Raw genomic sequence first — 5,662 nt, 5'->3', positions numbered from 1 at the left:
GAGCTAAGCTCGAACTACAGAGCAGAATTGCAATCCCTGATTGCCGCGACAGAGCTTTTGATAAAGAAAGGAAAGAAAGAGAATACAGTGCTTCTAACAGATTCCTTGTCAGCTCTTCAGTCACTTTCATCAGGACCCTCAGAACTGATTAGACAACTGCAAGAAAAACTGAATGCTCTTAATCAAAGCTGCAAGGTGATACTACAGTGGATCCCTGCACATGTAGGAGTTGCAAGCAACGGAATGGCCGACCTACTGGCCAAAGCAGGCAGCTGCCTTCCAGAACCCAACGTTTCCATATCATACAATGAAGCCAAGACAATTCTAAAGCAAAAATTCAAATGTGATTGGAAGACGAGGAATGGTGGATACAGCCCTGACTGTGACAGCATTAATCAACTAGACAGAAAAGAATTTTTTTTAATCTTTCGTCTTCGCACTGGACATCGTGGCCTAAAGAAGCACCTAAAAAGGATGGGACTTGCAGAGGTGGCCCAATGTGAATGTGGTGCTGAAGAGCAAACACCGGGACACGTTCTACAAACCTGCCCGCACCTAGAAGAAATCCGACAGAGAGTTTGGACGGAAGACACGTCCCTCAACACCAAACTCTGGGAACCTGTCGACGACCTCCGAAAGATGGCAAACTTTATCGCCACATCCGGATTACTGATATGACGGCCGTAAAAAGATTGAACGCAGAAGAAGAATTCCATGTCCAATAGTTGAACTGAAGAGGGTATGAAAGATAAATAATATCGTATTGGATAACATATTAACGTGCCTGTCTCTAATTAAGGTTCAAGCACGTCTCTCCCGGGCACAATTTGTGACTTCGCCAGTGACTGGGTCCGGGACAAAAGGGATGGGGGGGGGGGGGGGGGGGGGTAGATTTGAAAATGGGCCGAATTTTGAAAATTAGTGAAAACGTTAACATATTTTTAAAAATAAAATAAAAAAGTTAATAAGCCAAAAATAAAATAATTGGCTGCTCGGCCGAATATTGATATAATTTTGAGCATTTTAGAAGGACAGTCCAAAAATAAATACGAGAAAGAAGAGAGGATCGGACTACTTAATTATTTTTTTTTATTTTTTTTTTTTTAAAGAAGTAATTTCGACATAAAATTTTGAACGAAGGTCTAAAAGTTTAAAGTTCGATAATGAATAAAGATTGCGTCAGAGTGAAGGGGAAGTAATTTGTGAAAGTTGTTTCCCTTGCAGCATGATCTAGTATAAATGTTTGAGTGTTGTATTTTCATATAAATGTAAAGAAATAATGTATATATTAACTCGTTCAGTGTTTTACCTTGCGACATGCACATTCGTTGGGTATTCGCTGTTTGCGATGGTAACGCCATCGGATGAAGCGATGAGAAAGGTAAAGTTGGTCATAGTGGTGTACATTGGATCTAAGTTAGCTCGCCTGTTAAAAAAACAAATTCCCAGCGCTCTTGTCAAACGACGTCGTATATCATATCATATCATATCATATCATATCATATCATATCATATCATATCATATATCATCTTATCATATATCATCTCATATAGTACCAGCTGTTTTTGTTTTAATTCTACTCATTGAATGAAGCTGGGGTTGTTATGAGGTATTTAAATTGTGTGTCCATTTTGAAGGTATGCTATGCAATAGCCCGAGTACTCTGACTGTAAGAGAGCTAGATGGACATTTGGACATAAACACGCTCTCATTACAGTCAGAGACCAACCTATGTCTTTTTTTGGCAATTCCTGACTACCAAACGGTAGGCAACGAGTCCCACTCTAATACCACAACAATCCTATGTTTGACGTCAAATACGTTTACATCAATCATTTTCGAGTTAAGTGATACAAAAAAATCCACATATTAATCACTAATACACTTACTACAGAAAGAAACCCGACAGCACCCACATTCAGCTACGCTTCGTGACACTCCAAACCAACCACTACATTATCCGGTCAGCATAAACGTATCCGCAACCGCACGCTGGACTGCACTCCACACCAGACAAATGGACACTGCCCTATGTTATTTTGTTGTGTTGGATTATTGTGTTATCTGCATACACTCAAGTGGACACACTACTTCACACTGCTTAGGTGAGGGAGAAGGAAGGACTTGTAACCATTTCAGCATCTGCATTGCTTTAAAGGGGAGCAAACTCAATACCTGCCCGCTTGAGTCTTGGATACTGACAACCGGTTTCGGTGGTGTTGTGGTTAAGCCATTGAACATAAGGCTGAAAGGTACAGGCTTCACAACCTGGTACCGCTCCCACCCAGAGCAAGTTTTAACGACTTGGTGGGTAGGTGTAAGACCACTACACCCTCTTCCCTCTTAACAACTAACTCACTGTCCTGGAAAGACAGCCCAGATAGCTGAGGTATGTGCCCAGGACAGCGTGCTTGAACCGTAATTGGATATAAGCACAAAAATAAGTTGAAATGAAATGAAAGGATACAGAATCCAGCTATTTTTATAATTCTCTTCATAACTTGATTCATCAAGATAAACATTGACGATATGCTGTATGCTTGAGGTTTACTTTGATGAACTATTCCTAACTAAGCAGCTTAGCCATAGTGTGTATGAGACATAACCATTTCTAAGGCCTGCTTTTCACTAATGCAATTTTGTGTGCTTTTCTGTGCATGAGTATTGATGTGTACAGTGCATATACTCTGTACCTTTTCCATATAGATGCTATTCCGTACATGGACATTCACAATGCAAAGTATTTACTTTCGGCTTAAAAGTACACTTCAGTGACGTAACATTTTATATAGTAATCCACTTGCAAAAATGCAAATTTGAAAAAGTGCAAAGAATGTTATATTTTATTTATATGTTATTAAACTTAAAATTGCCTTTATGGGAAGGGGGAATTTGTGTTCAGAAAAATATTTTATAACACTTGAGACCATTGGCCCAACTAAAATTATGTACTTCTCTTGTCAGCCTTGTAATTCTTGATAACTATGATGCAATTTGATCAGACCTTAAAAAAAAAAGAAAAAAAGAGTGTTTCAGGTTTTATCCTTGGAAAAAAATATGGTAGGTAGGTAGGAACTTTTTTTTTTTTTTTTTTTTTAAATCAAATCAAACCGAGAAACCATAATCAGACCAGGTGTTCTGAATCTAGATTACTGATTGAAAATAAAATCAGGGATCATGATTTTAATTTTTTTTGGCTAAAAATATTTCAGGGTTGCTATATAAAATTAGGGTAGTTTGGGAAACCGGAAACACACACATATTTTAGTGGCTTCTTCTTTTTTTGTTACTTTGGTATTTATAAATAAATTAAGTAATTTTTTAACAGCCTCTAAACTAATTTGTTTTGGTTTCTTTTCACAGAAGCTGGGAATACCACCATCTCAGAAGATAAGTAACACAAACAAACAATGTATGGCGGTTTTGAAAAGATCTGCAGGGATTCCAGATGAAAAGTGATTATGATGTACAGTGTCAGCATCAGCACTTCAATGTACTGTACTGTTAACCTGAATAATAACAAAGACATAAGATCCTGTCTCTTAGTCTTGCACATGTTTATGGATATATTGTATAATATTATATCACATTATATCAGTTCATTTTTTTTTTTAGTAGAAATGGATTACAATTTTATTTTTAACCATCTGAAAGGCACAAAGTTTAAAAAGATACCAAAATATATGTAGGACATGCACATGTGCAAGCGGTCTCTGCTCATGTACTGGTAGAGTTTTGATTACAAAATATTTGATATTCCAGATATCTTCTCTGAATGGTATTATATCTTGTGTAACATCTTTAGAATTGTTTACACTTGTTACTCTTATATTTTAGAAGAAAGCTTGTATCTATAAAATGAGTTGTGAAGTGTATACATGTGACTGAAGTTCTGAATATGCTATGTCCAATAGTGTGGACAATTGAAGTGAAAGTGGAAATAATTACCTAACAACTGTGTTTGATGTGTGAATATCCCTTGTAAATATCCCTTGGACGTTTTCTTATTCAGAAATACAGTGTTGGACATTTTGGATGACAGATAAATAAATCCATTAATCATTAAACTGATGAATGGAACCAGATATCAAGTTTGATATTGTGGGTATACGTATGTGATAATAAAACATTAAAATAATTTTTCTTTTAATTATTTTATATTATTATAGCATAATCAAACTATTTAGGGTGACAATTGTATTGCAACACACCAAAGCCAAGCTTCCTGTTAGAAAATAATTTGAAGGTTTTTACATAAAACCGACCATAAGTGCCACTACCAGGTGGATGTGAGTTAGAAATGTTTTGGAATTTGACACAATTTTAACAGTGGTTTTCTTACTGTGATCTAAATTTAGGGTACATAATTTTACGCACAGTGCCCTCTGGCAAAAACAGCTTGTCGTCAATCAAACCATAGGCGTATGGGGACTGTTTGATTTAGGGGGGCTGGAAGGGTTGATTTGCCCGAAATTTTTACCCAGATAAAAACTGCCCGAATTTTCCCCACTGTTTTGCCCGAATTTGGGCCGGGGGGGGGGGGGGTTGCCCCCCCCCCCCCCGGGTCGTACGCCCATGAACCAAACGTCAAGTTTGCAAAACGATACTGATCAAATGGTATAGCAAATTTTTAATTGTATATTTGGACTTGATAATGAATGAAATTTAACATAATCATATAGTCATTAATTAGTTAAATACGCCAACTGATCGTTGTCCATCCATTCCACAAATCCATAATTTACAATTTAAGCATATAAATGTGTGCACACTGCATATATTTTTACAGATAAAAGTCGTATTGGTGACACTAAGTTGGAGCGATTTCATATGTATGAAGTGCATCATGCGTAGTGTTTTGTGAGCGGTGAATGTGTATTACGTGAATATCGCACATACACCAAGCGATATTTATTAATAAATGTTTTTAAATATTTAAAAAATATATATATATTTCGAGGGAGCATAATTGGATATCCCTAAAACACTTAGCTCACTACTGCCTATTACCCCCCCCCCCCCCCCCCCCCCCCCCCCCCCCTTTCCTGTACACTCGTCTGAATCTCCTCTATAATATACATGTGTTTCGATCAGTTCCAAAGTGTAGCAGTCCGTACTGTACCATTTAATTTTAATGACGTATGAGATTCCGAAGAAGCTAATCGAGTGTAGGTACACCTATTTAACATTCTGTCTGTATTAAAGAATAAGCCAGGAAGTAAACACGATGTGATCTGCCTTCTTATGAACAAGACAAGACTTTATTTACACTGGCCGTTACACAACGGCATAGGAGGAATATATACATATATTGTAAACATTTGTTATATACACGTGACAAGATGGTTGACGGTAAATACATTAATTACAATACATGCACAAACCCAAACACATACAAACATACATATCAGTATATTATGTAATAATACAGATATTTAATACAGATTATACTGGTATCCAAGTACTTATAAACGAATTGATTGTTAAACTTGTATATGGTGCAGTGGATAATGGTAATATTTTATTAAATATGTTTGGTTTTGATGGTTTGTAGTCAAGGGCGTTTGAATTAATTATTATATTTATGAAACATGATAATTTCTTTAGGGTACTAATTCGTTTATTCACCATTAATTCTCTAAATTTAATTATAAGTACTTG

General features: G+C 36.5%; 1 long non-coding RNA gene across 1 annotated transcript; it reads left to right on the top strand.

The window, feature by feature from the left end:
- Positions 1-1,117: 1,117 nt before the first annotated feature.
- Positions 1,118-4,139, top strand: LOC121372283. The gene is made up of 2 exons (XR_005957912.1): positions 1,118-1,381; positions 3,365-4,139. It is a non-coding gene; the product is annotated as an uncharacterized LOC121372283 (long non-coding RNA).
- The last annotated feature ends 1,523 nt before the right edge of the window (positions 4,140-5,662 follow it).

The sequence above is a fragment of the Gigantopelta aegis genome, chromosome 4, assembly GCF_016097555.1.
Source record: "Gigantopelta aegis isolate Gae_Host chromosome 4, Gae_host_genome, whole genome shotgun sequence".
NCBI classification, from domain to species: domain Eukaryota; kingdom Metazoa; phylum Mollusca; class Gastropoda; order Neomphalida; family Peltospiridae; genus Gigantopelta; species Gigantopelta aegis.
Note: the sequence above shows the minus strand (reverse complement) of the source record. Positions and strands in the feature narration are given on the sequence as shown.